Raw genomic sequence first — 17,604 nt, 5'->3', positions numbered from 1 at the left:
AGTATGAATGACCTTCCTTTTAAAATGACTGTAATAAATAAACGAAGACAAACTATATAAAAAGGCCAAAACACCTTTCCTTTTGAGCCAAGTGAAAGTTTTTTCTTCCCTCCATGCAGAATTTCTTCCCTTTTCTACCATCAACAAGTTAGAGTTTAGTCTTCCACAAACCCATCATGGTAAAACTGAGATTTCAGCACCAAAGTGTTTCAGTGGGACTGACAAAATGAGCGGCATCCATTAGAGAAGAATGCTTAAAGGTATGGCAGTGAGTATTAAAGATCCCATTGACATCCATTGGGGTGATCTGCCTAATTTTGCAAATAGGCTCATCCCTCACAAGCAAAGCAAATGTTCCAACTGCATGCCAGCATGTGCACAGCACTGCCTCAGCCTACAGTACTTTACATGATGCTGAAAGAAATATGTTGTGTCTGCAAAACACAGCAATCAAAAATGAATCATTTTACTGAGCTCCCTAGTTTGCATGTGCTGTGGCATATCTTTTATTTACCTGATTCCCCTCCCCTGAAACTCTTCACTCAGAAAGCATGGTAGGGAAATCATTAAGGGAAAAACACACGTGACTAATAGGGTCCCTAACTTGTTTTATTCAGAAGCTGGATATGCCTAGGGCAACTGCTCTGCACCAAAAGATCATATGCAGTAGGCACAGCTCTAATGATCATTTCTAATACAAAAACTATGTACATTGTTTTAAGGAAATAGATGAAATGTGATCATGAGAGAGCTTTCCAACAGAAATGGTGAGAACATGATTGCACAGAGAACCAATGAAACCTTAAAAATTTCACATCTCCTTGATGACCCAAACTCAGAAAGATGAGCCTGTTACCAGAAGAGGTGCAGTGAAAGTCTTCTAGTACAATCAGAGAAACAAGGAACCCTTTTTTTACATAAGAAAACTAAAAAACTTGGCTAACTAGTCAGAGAAAGGCTAAGGGGCATAGGATTGTTACCTATAAATAAATCAGGGAGTGAGAAGGAATAGTAAAGAATTAAATAATTAATCAAAATAAGTACATTTGTACAAGAAGTAATAGGTATAAAATTGCCAAAATAGGTTTAGACTGAAAACTATAATAATTTATCCAGCCTCCTGAGCTATGAGATTTTTAAATAGTAACAAAGACAGAATAATGAACCATTTTATAAAATGGAGCTTGAGAGGTTTCTGTGTAATGTTAGGCTACAGAGCAGACTGTGGGGCTCTGAAAATCATTACTTGGGGCCCTAAATGGGATTGCTCATAGTAACAGGTGTCTGGAGGTAGCTGAAAATTCAACTTCTTTTCCTCAATCACCTTGGAGATCTCTTTCTCTTTTACTCTCAGATTGCTTTTTGTCCCTAACTTGCAAGCAATAGACAAAGTTACATATTAGTGGCACGCCTGTATTTGTGTGCTCTTGAATCGAGAGCAAGGCAAGAACAGGTGAAGATGCAAATGCAAAAGATAGTCAGAAATCATAGACAAAGAAAGCTTGCTGACACTGCAAACACTCAGAATTCAAGAATGGATCAAAGCCATCAGCCTCTGGAAGGAAATCATACTGCTAATGTTCCAAGCCAATCAGGCAATGAATATATTTCCAGCTCAATTTCTTAAGTTTGAGTAAGAAGAAAAATAACAAGGACTAATGTTCCTGAACAAGGGAAATTATGCCTAAACTTGTCTGCAGAGGCACACTGTGGAGAAAAAACCCAAAAGCTCTGAAAGCTGCATTCCAGCCATCCTTATAAAGACTTCACATTTCTCCTGACCTTAAAAGAAACATTTTCCTCAGGAGAAAGAAGCAGATGGAGTCAGGCTTTCCACAGCAATGGGTTTTACCAAGAAAACAGTGGGCAGAAGGCCCTCAGGTGAATACCTCTGCAAGCATGAAGCAACACCTTTCCTGTTGGGACAAGGAAGCCCTGGAATCTTCTATAGCATGGCTTAAGCCCCAGGATTATTCTATAGTATGGCTTAATTGGTGTGTTGCTCCATAAGTGCAACAGCCATTCAATTTAAGCTGGAGCATCCCTTCAGATATTTGAATGTTACATAAGGATGACAGCATCACAAGGACTGCTGATAACAGAGCAGAGGGGGGCCCTGTGCCACACAGCTATCTTGGTTAACTTGCACAGCCATTCACTTTTGGCACATTCAGAGGAAGACAGATACAGAAAGGTTAATGCAGAGCAGTGGGAAACAATCCTTGTGGGTCCTTCCTCTTTGTTTCCAAAAGTTAGTCTTGTACTTGCATGCACAAGTCTGCAGATGTTGTTGTGGTACACACCTCCCTCTCTGCCTTACAGTGCATATTACCAGCTAAGACTGAGGATTCAAGTGAATCCAAAACCTGAAATTTAGGAGTTTACAAAACAGAATCAATGTTAGAGCTAAGAAGTAACCTTACATGCCCCCTAACCTACAGACTGCTGAGCAGGCACTGCTGATGCTAAAATGTTTATTAACATGCTCTGCCAGGATATCAAGTAGGTATCTTCTCTATTCCTGAGGTCACATTCTTTTTGACTGTGCTGTCAGACAACCAGATTAGCTGAAAAGCCTGTAGGTATCATGTCTGAGTTCATAGGCTCAAATATCTTACAGATGAGGATTTCAAGAGCAGGTGGCCAGCTCATTAAATCCTGATTCACGTCATCAGACCCTCTCCTTTGAGATGTTTCTGCCCCTTCCCTCCTCTCCAGCTCTCTGGGCTGGGGATGAGGGTGTCTACCCATTTGAAAGCATACCAAATGCACTCTTCAATGTGTTTGGTCCAGTCTCAGCACAAAAATCTGCAGCTGTTCCAGAGATGATAATGCAGGCTTAGGGCGGAGACTGGCCAGATCTGAAATTGTCATCTTAATATACAGGGCCTTAAACATCTACATGCAATCCCAAAGGACTAAGGTGGAAGAGTTAAAAAATTTGAAAAGCAGAGGAGAAGTGGCATCAAAACCCCCAGTATTTTCTCCTTCATTTTTTAATTTGATGTTTTTCCCAAAGTGTTTGGGATTGGCCACAGCAACTGATGGTGATCTATGAATAACACTGTGCTGAAATTGCAATGGTTGGCCCTTTTAGATAGCAATTAACAGCAAATTGTCATTACAGAGCCCTCTGTGACAGAACTTTGTGTAAGTGGCCAAAACCACAGGATACATTTCATAATGATCGTGGCCATTAGATAAAAATGGTTTTGGCATTGAAAACATGAACAAATAGAAAAAAATAGCAACCCATTCTTAATTTTTTTGTATGTTTTGGTTCCTCCCTCCTCCTTCCCCCACAGTGAAGTGGCATCTTATTTATGGTGCTGAATTTCCAATTTTTATTAACATGGTCTGCTTTAAATTTAAGTTTGAAAGTAACACAAAACACTATTTCTTTTCTAAGCCTGCAAATCTCTCTTTCACTTCTTCCATTCCTTACAAAAAGAAAGCAGCACAGAGAAAGTTTGCTTCCTTCCCTATCCCCCTATAGGGTCACATAGTTCTTGCCATCAGCTCATTGTTAAATAAGCCTTTGCTCCCTCTGCTGGCTATTCTTTCCTGATATAGCACCAAAATTAAGAGTACCTGTGATATCAATGACAAAGTTTCAATGAAATACACATAGCTAAATACAAAATCCACAGTCATCCTCTACACAGCCTTCGAGTATATCCAATTTGCACTTAAATAATCTGGCAGAATCACTTGGTTCTCATTAACTTTGTTGAATATGCCTTAGTCTCTAAAAAGATGTACCAACAATATTACTTCATATTTAAAATTCACTCTGTTTGCTCACTTTGCTGTTGATATTTATGCCTGAAAATGAGTCCTGGGCATGTACAGTTGGAACACCTGTGTGTACCTGTCCAGAGGATTCATTGAGAACAGTTGGATGTGGGCTGTGGTAAGTATCAAGGTCCCACCACAGGGCCCAGCTTCTCTTTCAACTGTTTCACAACAAAATAAACCTGGAGAACTTTTCTCTGCTTATGGCAAGAATCATAGTTGCTCTATGAACTGAAGTTTGGAGGGAGAATTTGGCTGGCAGCAATGAACAGGATTTCCAACAAAGACATTCTTTTGGCTTTTATCAGGTGGAAGGAACAAAAGTAATTGCAACAGGATCCCATGAAAAAAATAAAAACAGCAGAATTGTTCATAAATGTTCTGCTACAAGATGCAACTGTGCTGTTTGGTTTTTTTCCAAAACCATATCAAACTTATTATTTCATGATACATGCATGAATGTTTTTATCCTGGTTTCTGGTCGTTTTACCTGGCATCTCAAATTTTTGAACCCATTAGTTATTCCTCTTATTCATGAAGATGATAAGAACCTGCATCCAATAATAACATTTTTGGTCTGAAGCCACTGTGACTTTGGAACCTGCTTATATGCTCCCAAATGAGTCCACACACTTGTAACCACTGAAGTTTCTCTGGGGGTTGTGTCAGAGGCTGTACAAATTTCTGAAGGATGCCGATGTGGGGGGAGTAAGGCAGAAAGAGGAGAGAGAGGCCTCAAAGCAAAACATTTCACTGTCTTCCAGAAGCAAATTCATCTATGTAGGAGTCATTGTAATATAGATCAAGTCTCGACAACTTTCTGTTCTAGAGAGGGGGGAAATAAACCTCTTGGTCTACTAGCACACAAAGTATTAATAGAGTTCCTCTTGATCTGACAACCATCTCTAGAAGGAAGTGTCAGCACCAGTTCAACATCATAAATTTATGTTTCTGAATCTAGACTAATCACTGTTCAAGCACCACTAGTCTTCCCTCCTCCTTCAGGTTGAAAATTCACTTGGCTTTTGTCCACAGACCCATCTGTTTTACTGGTAAGAGGTTCAAGTACAAACAAAAAAGAGTAAGTGTTGTCATCTTCATACAGGGGTTCCATACTGTTGTCTCCTTATCACAAAAGTTTCATACCTTCTTGGTGTTTTCTGGTGGGCAGCTCCTCAGAGCACTGACTCCCTCTTCTTCAAAGTAGCCCAGTGACTCCCATTCCCTTCTCAACCAGCCAACCCACTCTTATAGCACTCTTCTTCTCACTGGTTACAGCTGTGGCCTCAAAGTCAGGCCTGTTCCTAATCTTTGATAATTGGTCCAGCTGCAACTCCTTAGGGGTAAGATTACTTTCTACACTATCTTTATTTTCTTATATTCTCTCCCCCTACAAATAAGGCCTTAAATAGATTTTTAAAAACTCTAACAATCAACAAAGCGACAAAAAGTGCCTGATCACTTTGAAAAAGAAAAAGATGGTCCAGCAAGATTTTCCTCAGGGCACTGACAGGAGTTGCATTCCTCCCAACTGCCCATAGATCATAGCAAAGTCACGGGATATTTTGGCTGAAGATGAAAAAACCCCAGTCACTTCTCCTAGGCTTCCCTCAGATCTCTCCCTCACTGAGAGAGGCCAGACTGGAACCCACAGGACACTGTTAACCTCCTGCTGGAGCCACAGTGTAGGCATGCTTGAGCCCCAGCACAGAGGGAAAAACAAAGTGAAAGAACTCAGGCTGTTGCCTCCAGAGCAGCTCATTCATTTGTGTGTGTGCTGTGGTTTGCCACACTGCTGACAAACAGTGGAGCTGGTCTGACCACAGGCCCTGTGCTCTGCCACCTTGCAAACTCTGCGGAGCACATGCCTAACAGCAAAAATGTACTTCAGGAGATTTCAAATAAAGGATGCATACGTTTGCATGCATACATACGTATATATCCATGCACACATATTTTTTTATGTATGCATACACAGACACATATAACTTCTAGAAGGTAAATTTTAATGATGTGTATTACAAAACTGGCTGGTCCTGCAAGATGAACAGAAAATATTGAAATAAATCCCAGAAAAGGTATAGTCTAGAGTCAATAGCAAAAGATAAATGATGCAGTCACAGGATTACAATAGATCTATTTCTTCTCAGGTACACTTTTTCTCTCATGTCGCACCCACATAATAAACAATTTATATGTGTCACAGCTATATAACCTTGTCCATGGCAAAAGAAAACACTGGCACATAATGTGACAGACTAAAAATGAGCCTGAAAAATCCCATATACAACTGAAACAAGATTTTTCCCCATGAAAAAGTAGGAAGAATTTTGAAAAGCTTGAGAAATGCAATGACCCAGTTGAGATTTCTCCACAACTGATGATCTAACACACTCTGTTTCTACAGGAGGTGAACTGAAATCTTTACTGATTCCGTGTCATCAGAGCCCTGCTTTTAAAACAACCTGAAGAAGTTTAGATCATGCTGTGTTTTAGCAAGGACTGTATTCCTTTCCAACTGTACTAACTCCTGCAAACTGCTGACCAGTGATGGTAGCAAGTCCTTTAGGTATTCCTCGTACCTGGGTGTCATACCATGTGAAAAGATATGCTATTTACCACACTATGCATACAAGTACTCCCAAAGATGAGTACATCTTTGTACTCATCTTTTCCTCCCCTACACTCCTATTTAATCTCAATGTTTCTCATGACAAATGCTATTAGTTCAGCCTGTTGATGATGATAAACAATTCTAACTTGTGACTTACCACTGAACTGTTTCTGAAGACTTTTTTTTTGACACATAGGAAGCCAGCTGCTGCTTTCTAATGTGTCTGCACATAAACCCTGAGCAATTTCATCAGCAATTAAGAGTGCAAGGCTATGGTACATCAGCAACCATTAACAGATGCACTGGAAGAGTCACACAAGGCCCATGAAATTCCATCTCAGAGCAAGGACTACACATGCACAGAGAAAATCCACAGTTTGAAATGCACCTCCCACAAAACAGCACCAAAATCTAAGTCAAATAAAACCATGATCCATGCTCAGGAGTGACTGTAGGGGCTCAGACAGAGATTGCCTCCTGTGGATGTAAACATTCCATTAGCTTCATTAGCAACAGCATTTAAGCACATGTCCAAGAAGTATTTCTGTATCAGGGTATTATCTATCCACTTGCCAAGTATGCTGCAGGCCATTCTCTGAAAGCATCCACATCCATATTTAAAGGAGGTTTAAACTGAGCCAAGCCTGTGGGGTCAACATGTACAAACTGACACTATGCCAACTTTTTATTTTTCTCTCTCTTTTTTTTTTTTTTTTTTTTTTTTTTTTTTTTTTTTTTTTTTTGTGGAATTACACTGATTCAGAGCAGATGGAGCTGGGGTCTCTTGACTTTAATTGGAGCTTATATTTACTCTTTGAGTGTTTTGGTCGGGCCTTTGGCTGAATATAGTCCACCCTGACTAGTGTAGCCCAGTGGAGTTAACATTACTACTGCAGTATCAGCTTTTGTATCCCTTGAATAGTTTTGGTGTTAATACTGCAACTAGCTTGTCACATTTCTGACTTAAAGGGATACATTAATGGGTTAAAAGTCCGCACATCCTAATCTGAGCATGCATGATACCCACCAGAGTTAATTAAAATGCTAAAAGTGATGTATTTTTTAAAATGTCTTTCAAGTAACTGAACAGAAGTCTTTCTGGTATCCAGTGATCACATATGCTCCATTACTTTACTCCAAAGACATTTCTGCAGAGAAATGCCTGCTTGTTTGCAGGAAATTCTCTCCTAGCAGGGAGTCACATGCTTGCTAAGAGTGCATCAATCCATTGACCAGCACTTGCTCAATGAAACATACATCTAGGTGGAAGGCAATACTTCCTTATTACTTCAGTGTTTGAGCCGTGTCAGGACATGCACATGTGTACGCACAGGAAATCACTAGCAAATCTAAGGGCAATTTTCCAAAAGGCTGAAGAAATGGCTTCTGAACGCCCTTACCTGATCAGCAGGTCAGATTCTGAGTCCTCATTACAACCCTACAGGGAAGGGCTAAGTTTGAAATGTGGTGAGGTCAACGTCTCATACTGCTACAGAACACTGCCCGTTACCCTAAAAAACAAAAAAAGGTTTTTACCATGCTGGACACAGCTGGATCAAATTTTGGATCATACCCTGAAAAATGTTCTTCTAGAAGAAATAAAGTGCTAATGTTTCAGACATTCATCCCAGAAAAATTAAAAAAACTAAAAATATCCCTCTAGTAATAAAATTTTCTCCTAATTTTAATTCAAACTCAGTTTCCAGCCATATAATACTATATGTATTTGAACTGCTATTTACATTTCTATTTCCTTGCAGTTTATTTGAACATTAATTTTAAATTGAAAAATAATGGTTTGTAATGCACTCAAGCAAAATTTACTTTTTACCTTTTTAATGCAGTAAACAGTGGAAAGTTGTTCATTTCACCCACATGCAATTTTTTATAGTACTTAGAGTGACTGTGAACTGAAAAATTAATTACTTCCAGAAAGTTGGGCTAAGTGTCCACAGAAAGTGCCAAACAAGAAAAATCAGTTGCTGCCTCAAAGAGTTTGTAATAAATTACAGAACAGGTGGAAGAAAAGAAACACTATTCTCCTGGCATTACAGCTGGCTGGAACTAAGCTCAGAATGATTTACTGAGCTGACCAAAGCCACACTGGAAAGCAGTGTTACAGACAAGAACTGAAACCAGTTTTAATTTTTCCAGACAAAAATGTTTACCACATGCTTTTTATTCTTTATAACTATCAAGACACTTTGGTTTTGAATTTATAAATATGGGAATATGCTCCATTTTGCTCTTAAGGGCAAGGAAATAAATAAATAATAAGGAAAGAAAGCTTGCAGCTTGTCACAGCTTACATCTCAGTCCTGAGCGAGACTTTCTGATTAGGTATGATGTCCTAGAATATTTAGAAACTGCAGCAACACAAGGGCTGCTCCTGCAGAAAGCAGCCTTAGCTGTGGCTGGAGTTGATTAAAAATGAAGAGAAGTTGAAGGAGACATTTTATATTCAGCAGCTCCACAGTTTCTGACAAATGTTTGGGTTTCCATGGAAAACTACTGATCAGGAAATTTCTTAGAAAGAATGAAATTTATTTCTGCTTAGCAAAGAATGAGTTACAAAAAGAAACGTATGGCACAAGGGGTGAGATTTCTATGAACCCTCTGCACAGCTATCACCACAAGAAGCAGGAGCAGTTTAGCATCAAGTAAAGCTGTACAGATATGATTGTTTTTCACCTGCTGCCTGAGTTTGGTTTCAGGTTGCCCAAAAGGAAAAAATGTGTGGATTCTTGTGAAAATGAGAGCACTGTTAAGCAAACATCTGCAGTTATGTCAATAGTCTCAAACCACCCCATTATGTTTCTGAATTAGAGAAGCACTGCTCTTTTCAAAACAAAAACAATTTTATTTAAAATCAAAGTATAGATTTAATTTTTTTTTTTATTTCAATGAAACATTCAATTTTTTTTTCTTTATTCTGGGTGAATATTGGATAGGGAATCAAAGTTTATTTGGGTTCATAAATAGATGAAGTTAACCCAGATCTCTAATTTTCAACAAATAAAACATTTAACAATAAAATGTGTCCCATTCCTGTGTCTTTTTCATTCCAGTATTTGGCCTCCATGCCTTGCATACAGAGTTATGGGAGAGGTCCCTTCTGTGAACCATCACTAGAAAGGGAACAAGACCCAGAACTTTTCCTTTCTGGCTTACAACACAACCAAAAGAATGAAGGAGTAGTACTGAACAGCCAAAAGTACAAATTTATCCATTCAAAGATGAATAAATGCAAATGTACTTTGAATGTAAACACTTCAAGACATAAATCTGGGACTGGGCTCATCAGCTGGTGGCTTTAAGGAAATGCCCATCATTTTCTACAGCTGTGAGAAAATTAACATGAGTTTAGGATGTTTTCATAAAGCAAAATATTTATAAGAATGAAAGCTGTTTCATACAGTAACAGTGTCTGAAATAAGATGTTGCCATCTTTGGGAACACTTGCTTGGGATAGTTATGGTTACAAAAGTAAATTTACACTGCAGCAGGTAAAGAAAATGTATAATGCCTGGTTATGGGAATAGTCATGATACAAAAAAAAATCTAACGTGAAGTTACATGAGCTGATTGTCAAATTTATCCAAAGGCTGACATGTTATATGCTAATTCCTTAATAACATGCTGTAGGGGTAAATATGAAAACAGCAGCAAAAGACAATAACTTGACTACGCTGGAGGTAAATGAATACAGGAAACTTCTAATCATATGAAGAGTGATGAAATTATTAAGAAGAGTCATCAGGAGAGGGGATCAATGCCATTTGAAGGTGTGAGTTTTCTAAATTTATGAAAGGGACTGTTTACAAAATCCCAGCAATGAGAAATTAAATTTATAATTTGAGTCCTTGGTACCTGATGTGCTGATAACTTAAGTACCTCGGAGGAGATTCAATCATCTTTTGTTTGTATCATTTTTACAAGCAATTATGCTTGAACCTTCTACCAATTACCAGGGAAAAAACCCTTCCACAATTTTTATTTCACTTTGCACTGTAGCAGTGGAGCAGGCCACATCTAGACAGAAAACACTAGGCTATGTAAACTTGCTTGCCAAACCCACAAAATTCTTCTAGGCAAAGAAAGGCATTCAGAAGTGTAGGAAACAGGCAGAAATCAGTTTATGTAAGAATTTTCCCTACAGTCAGATTATTTGGATCAATTAAACACCCATAGTGGAGGGGGTTGGACTTTAATATCTTTTACATCTCAAACCATTCCATGATTCTATACATAAGGACTGTTTTCCTGTCCATTGGTGTACCTTCAGTTTCTTAAAATCATCTGAGAATTTTACCCAGTAGATTTTTTATGTAGATTATAGCCCTTAACCATAGGCTTGATCTCTTCTGCAGTATATCCCATTTGTGGTACTAGTTTGAGAGCTAGGGAGCGTGTACTATCCACAGTGAGTACAGGGTGATTCCTTCTTTGTTCCTCTGCAAGCCTTGATTTACCTGCCTGTGTTCCCTCCACTCTCCAGATCACCATTTTCCTGAAGCTTTTTTTTTTTTTTTTTTTAAGGTAAAGCAGTATATATAGAGTATTTTTACCTAATTAAACCAACTTACATAGACTCTACACGATAATTTAGATGTGGACATTTTTCATTACTATGGTAATATATTTCTAGTAGTCCTAATACTGTAAAAATGACAAAACTACTTTCTGAGTGAGTTGTTCATGGTTTTGGCTTTTTTTTCTTTAGGTGAGAAATCTTCTGGCAACAAAACCTTAGCATGAGGGCCATTTCACACCTCTGATCCCCTTGCAGAATTTTTGCTGAATTTGCAGTTCTGTAACTCAGAATACATTTTTCGCTCCTATGACAGGTGGCAGCACACAGGTGTGCTGGGACTGTAGAGCAGTCTATCAGCCTGTCAGCTGCTGTAGTCATCCCACTAATAGACTGCCAGGTCTCCTTTGTTATCCTGGAAACCTATCATTTTTTCTTCTTCTTCTTCTTTTTTCTTTTTTTTTTTTCTTTTCTTTTTTTAAGGGATTGTACTCCTATTGGGAGCAGAACTGTTGAAATTCAAGTTTCATTATTAATTCTACAACAAGTCTGTATGGGCAGTCCAGTGTGCTTTAAAATATCTGTGCCTCCTCATAAAATACCCCACAACTCCTGCCTGAACATCCATGATGCTTACGCATGCTCAAAACCCCAAGGACATCTTGCCTTGCTTTGTGAAATGAATTTTGTCATTGCAGGTTTGGTCAATAAAGGTACTTCATTTCTCTGGAATTTTAAAGACATTATTCAGAGACAACACTCTGGTTCTCCAAAGGAAATCACAAGAACAAAAAAAAATACTAAAAGAGCAAAAAGCATCTATGGTTTTGTTTCATGCTGCTCTCTGGAGATATGCTTTAGCTACAGGGATTGCAGACAGAAAACCTGCATAGGTAAGTTCAGTACCTTAGCCTGGCTTATTTTGACTTGCTACAACCATGTCAATGACTTGATAAAAACACGTTGTATTCCAGAGCAGCCTAAAAAATTAGGCCTGAGCTGTCAATAAACAGCATAACATGAAAGCAGAGATGTTCCCTCAGCCAAGTCCCTGGTCCAGAACTCCTAAAACAATTTACTGTTTAAAACACTGAAAAGCGAAAGCATGATTAATCTAAAAATTACTGTAACCCCAACAGAACTTGTTTGTTTTTTGCCCCTCTGACACAGTAAGATTTAAGTTACTCTCATAGTTTAGCTTATGAGCCAATACCATGGCATTAGTTTGTCAATCAGTAGTTCTGTTAGAGTTAACACAGTGCTCCAATACCATTGCAAAGGGAAAAACCCAGCAAGTGCTCAGAGCAAAAAACCAAAGCCGATTAGCTCCATGGAGACTTGTTTCCACATCAGACTGCATGGCTTATTGCTTCTGAAAAAGACTGCAGTGTCAGGCAGCCGGGCTGGTGACACTGAAATTACACAGACACACACACGAAAATCAATTTGTGAGCAATACCAGCTGAAGACTGTGTGTGAAATATGCCCAAAACATATGGGGGGAAGTGGAGGGGAGCATTTACATTGCTATGTACTCAACTCTGGTCTCAAATCTTTGCAATGCTGACAGAGGTGGACACTTTTTGGTATCTCTGATCATTATGTTCAAGCAGCTCCCTCTTAAGGTCCTGACTTTGCAAACTTTCCCCATTCAGCAGACACTTAAGCATCTCTTTCAACCTTTTCAAGTGGCACATAAGCAGGTTCTAAAGTGCTTTGATGAATAGCATGGATCAAAGTATGTGCTTAAATGTTTTGCTAAATAATTAAAAATTGGCTTGAGAGCTGGCATAAAGACACTCACTGAAAATTACCAAGCTTTATGAAAATTAAATGAAGCAATTAAGCTTAACTTTCCTATCTATTCTTCCAGAAAGGCCTAATAAGTCCAGCACACAAGCTCTGGTTGTTGGAAGCGTCAGGATAAGTAAGTCTAGGGTTAGTTGAAAAAAAGCTTTTTTATAGAAAGGCCTTGATATGGACAAGGTGCTTTGTACATCTCTTAGATCAAGGTAAACCCTGAAGGAAGGCCTTAGAGAAACAGCTTAACAACATAAAATAAAAATTATTTATACTTTCATCTTCCTTAGGATTGCTTCTTGCAATAGGCAACTACAGCTACAAAAATTACAGGCTCTTGTTGAGGCAAGGCTGATATCCCTACTTTCATTGCACTCATTCCCTTTTGAACTACTTCTTCAAAGTCTCAGAATTTCACTTTCCCTGACCCTTCCTACACTTATATTAATCCCCAAAGTCTAATCTTTCTAAACTTGAATAAAACTGGTTTGTCTACACAGGACTTGTTATTCAGGCAGCAAAGCTAAAACCAAAAAAGGATGAATAGGCAAAGTCTACAGGGAGAGGAGACAAGTCTGTTCCCCATGCAAGGACCTGCTAAGTATTACATTGCTTAAAAAGATCTGCAGGAACATTTGAATTCCAGAAAAATGTTGCTAGCTGAACTGAGAGTTTATTTTAATTTGTGAAAAGCTGAGATCATCTTGTGAATCTTATTTCAGTGTGTTTTGCTCAGTTGTTCTTCACCACCAGCACTAAGTCCCAGAAAAGTTTGTATTTTCCTGTGCAAAACCACATAAAAATCCCATGGTAAGAAAGTCCTTCATACTGAAAAAGCAAAACCATACATGGAAGAGACAAACACCAGGAAAGTGTTAAGTGTTAAGAAATTTTTATGGTATCCCTTGGGATGAATTAAGAACACATTTGTACTTGAACATAAAAGAAAAATGCGAAAAACAATGCATTGGGCAGAGTCCTCCCACATTATGTCACAAGCAGATTCCTTATACACTCTTGGACCAGCATCATCCTGAGAGCTATTGCACTGGGTACCTCATCCCAGCCCCGGCTCTACGGCCCAAAGGCGGCCCCTGAGCACTTGCAATCCACACTGGCCACAAGACAATGCTGAGGCTGGTTTTTCTCTCACCACCAAGGAAAATTTTCCACCCTTGCAAGGAGTCTGTTCTGCCTCTGGCTTTCCTGCTTGCAGCCAATTTAACCCCTTCTTGTAGTTGGGCCTTCTTGCCCTGTGTGCCAGATCGTTCCTCAGTCAAGTTACCACTGACAATTATAATCTCCCCTTCATCAGAAATCCATGCCAGCAGACAAGACTTGCCTAAAATTGTACACCCAATTAGAAGCAAGATTAAGAGTAATACCAAGATCTCATCACTGCTTGAATGTCATCTGCTAGACTAAGAGCTAATGATTGCAGGACAGCTCTCACTTGGAAAGTACATGCACCTTGTTAAGACAGTTATTCATTGCAAAACTATTTAAAGAAGATGGAGAAAAAGAGTACATGGAAATACAGAGAAGTTATGGAAGTTATGAATAGAGCAGCATAGGAAACTCAGGAAAAAGTTTTATCATCATATAGGATGACACACAAAAGCAGAGGTTAAAATCAAGGCTAGAATATGCTAGCCTAAGTTATCAGAAAGACATTCAGAGCAAATTTAATGCTCTGAAGTCTGTGGAGTTCACATGAAATGTCCTCTACAGATGAGGTTTAAAAAATCCCAATCTCTTTAAAGTGAGAGGGCATAGATCAAATGACGACTGCTGGGCTCCTGAAATTCAACTTTCAGAGCCATGCAATCTTGTAATTTACATAACTAAAATTTACCTTTTCAACCTGTCTGGAGTCAGCTATTCGATTGCTTTTGCCAACAGGGAGTCACATCTTGAAGCAATGCACATCCATATCTGCCAACCCACACCCATGAGGCGATGAACTAAACCCCACAAACTTGTTTCTTCTTCTGTCTCTCTTTTTATTTTTAACAAAATGCTCCTGTGAACAATAAATATTTAATTTTCAGAATTAAAAAAGGGCTTTGGGTTTAGTAGATGGCCTCAGTCTAGTTATAGTATCAGCAGTTTTTCCCCCTAGGGAGTAATTAAGGGAAAGCTCTGGCCACAGTGCTAAACTGTGATAATGACAGAATTTAAAATCATTTTCATACCACATGCTGCATTGCAGTTCATTTCCATATGCTCTGCCTTCAACAAAGGTGTCAAGCTTACAAAGTCTCCTGGGCAAAAGGATGACCCAAGTCCCAATGCCTGGAAGGAAGCTCAGGGGAAAGACACACATTGTCAGACTATATGTGATAAGGTCTCCACATTATGAAGTTGGCAGGCAGGAAGTAAGGCCCTGGAGATTTTTACTATATTTGTCTCTGTCACAGAGTTAGCACATGAGATTGGTGATGTTTTGTTGGAGATTCACCTGGGCTATAAATTATTTGTTAATAGTGGACATTTAGTACACAGCTACTGCATTCACCCTAAAGCTGGTGAATAGTTATTGTGAAGTAAATTTCCATGGTCCACACTTTGCAACACATTATAGCTGAGACTATACCCTCACTCCAATGCTATATGAAGAAAAAAAAATAGCATTATAACCACATTACTTAGCAGGTCACCGTTAACTTGGGTGCAGCATTGCCTTGACAGTTACATTGACTCTAATTCCAGCTCTGCCTTTTTCAGCAGAAATGAAAAGACCCTTAGGGGAAGGTCATTTGCCAGACATCCCATCTTGGGCTGGAAAACAAAACTATTCACAAGAAAAATGCGGGCACCAAGAGCAGCCTCCACATAATATTTATATCTGAAAATGATACAACTAAAGAAATACTCTGGGGGCAAAAGAAACCAACAACAACCAACCAAACTGAAAAAATGGAAACAAAACCAAAATACACAAAAAAATACCCCAAAAAACACCCCACAAAAAACCAAGCAACCAGCTTCCGAGAAGCATCAAATAGCTTTGTATAATTTATCCAAGTTTTTTCTCTTATTTTGATCACCTTCAAGTTCACTAAAATCAGACCCAGCTACGTAACGTGGTAGATGAATAAATATTTATCACACACAGAGCTCATGATCATACCTGGAAGATCTCCCTAGTGGAGGTAATAGAATAGGAGCAGGGAAGGAGGCTGACAAGAGAACTAGGAATCAGAAACATGGTTAGTGTGGAAGTGGCAAGGAAGGGACAAATCTCACAAGAGGAAGGAGTGGAGACAAGTGGAACAGGAACTTGGTGAAGGGCATGGGGAGCAACACATGGATTATCAGAAGTGAAACCTCCATAGGAGCAAGGGAAGATTAAAAAGAAAGGTATTTAGCAGTGAAAACCACCCACTGAAGAGTTGAAAATGGGTCCCTTGTACATAGCTAGGCCAAAAGGATGCACCAGAGGAAGTGTGGCGAGCAGGTCAACGGTGATTTTCACCTTCTACTTCCCTCTCACGAGACCCCACGTGGAGTGCTGCATCCAGCTGTGGGAGCCCCAATGTAAAACAAACACAAACCCATTGAAGCAAGTCCAGACAAACCCACAAAGATGGTCAGAAGGATGGAACACCTCTTCTAGAGAGGTGAGAGAGCTGGGGTTGCTCAATCTGGAGAAGAAAAGGCTTCAGGGAGCACATTCCAACACAAAACAGGAGCCTAGAAAAAGGCTGGAGAGGGATTTTCAACAAGGGTGTACAGTGACAGAACAAGGGGAATGGCTTTAAACTGAAAGAGGGTGAGTTTAAATAAGACATTAGGAATAAATTCTTTCCTGAAAGCGTGGTAAAGCTTTGGAAGAGGTTGCCTAGAGTAGTTGTGCGTGCCCCATCCCTTCAAGCAATCAAGGCCAGATTGGATGGAGTTTTGAGTGCCTTCCTCTGTTCTAGTGAGGAAGTTGTTCCTGCCCAGAACAAGGGTTTGGAACTAGATGATCTTGAAGGTTCCTTCCCATGCAAATCATTCTATAATAGAGAATAAAAGGGACTCAGAAAACCCAGAAGCACAAGGGATTGTGGAGGTATTATCTAGAGGAAATGAGCAAAAGAGCAGGTGACAGATTTCTCCTCAGCCTGGATCAGAGAAAAAGAGTCCTGAAGGTCACCACTCCAAGTCACCCACAGATCTTCACAACATAGAAAATGTTTCATTCCCCTTTTGGGTGCTTGTTCACGCAAGGAACAAGGATCTGACACTGCACCACCTTTGTTCTGGTACCAGGCTTTGGAGCCATCAGCCTGAAAAGCCTATTTCTCTTAATGGTTTTATAACTGTCTTTATGATGGTATAGTACAAAAACAAAATGAGGGAAGAGAAGAGATTGCTGTTCTAAGCAGCTTAAAAACACCTCTTAAATAACAAGGACTCTACTAAAGCAGCATTATTGAGGTTAAAAAATTCATTCCTCATAACTTAGAAAATCCTAATTTTTAGTAATTTTCAATTCTGAAATGTTCAATTCTGAATTCTTGTTTTGATGTAACATTATGGTAGTACTATCTGAGTATCGTAACTGTGCATGTTGCTTTTGTGAAATCATATTTCATAGTACTTTTCACCCCCTAGAGTAGGAGGAAGCATGGGGGGAACAAACAAAACAGCAAAATTTTGAAGAATAATGTTGATGTATATGTACCCCAAAAGTAGAAAGTTTTGAAAATACCCATTTTAAATTGGAAAATTATTCATTCAGTTGTATAGGCTCAGAATGTTTACTTCCAGGACAAACCTAGAAAGATGCTGGAACTTTTTCACCTTGGCTAAAACTTATATCTCACTAATTCTTTGAGGCTCCTCCGTTTCATCTCAAATCATTCATCTATTCATC

Source organism: Fringilla coelebs, assembly GCF_963513975.1.
Source record: "Fringilla coelebs genome assembly, chromosome: 1".
NCBI classification, from domain to species: domain Eukaryota; kingdom Metazoa; phylum Chordata; class Aves; order Passeriformes; family Fringillidae; genus Fringilla; species Fringilla coelebs.
The sequence above is the reverse complement of the archived record's forward strand: the minus strand, read 5'-3'. Positions refer to the sequence as shown.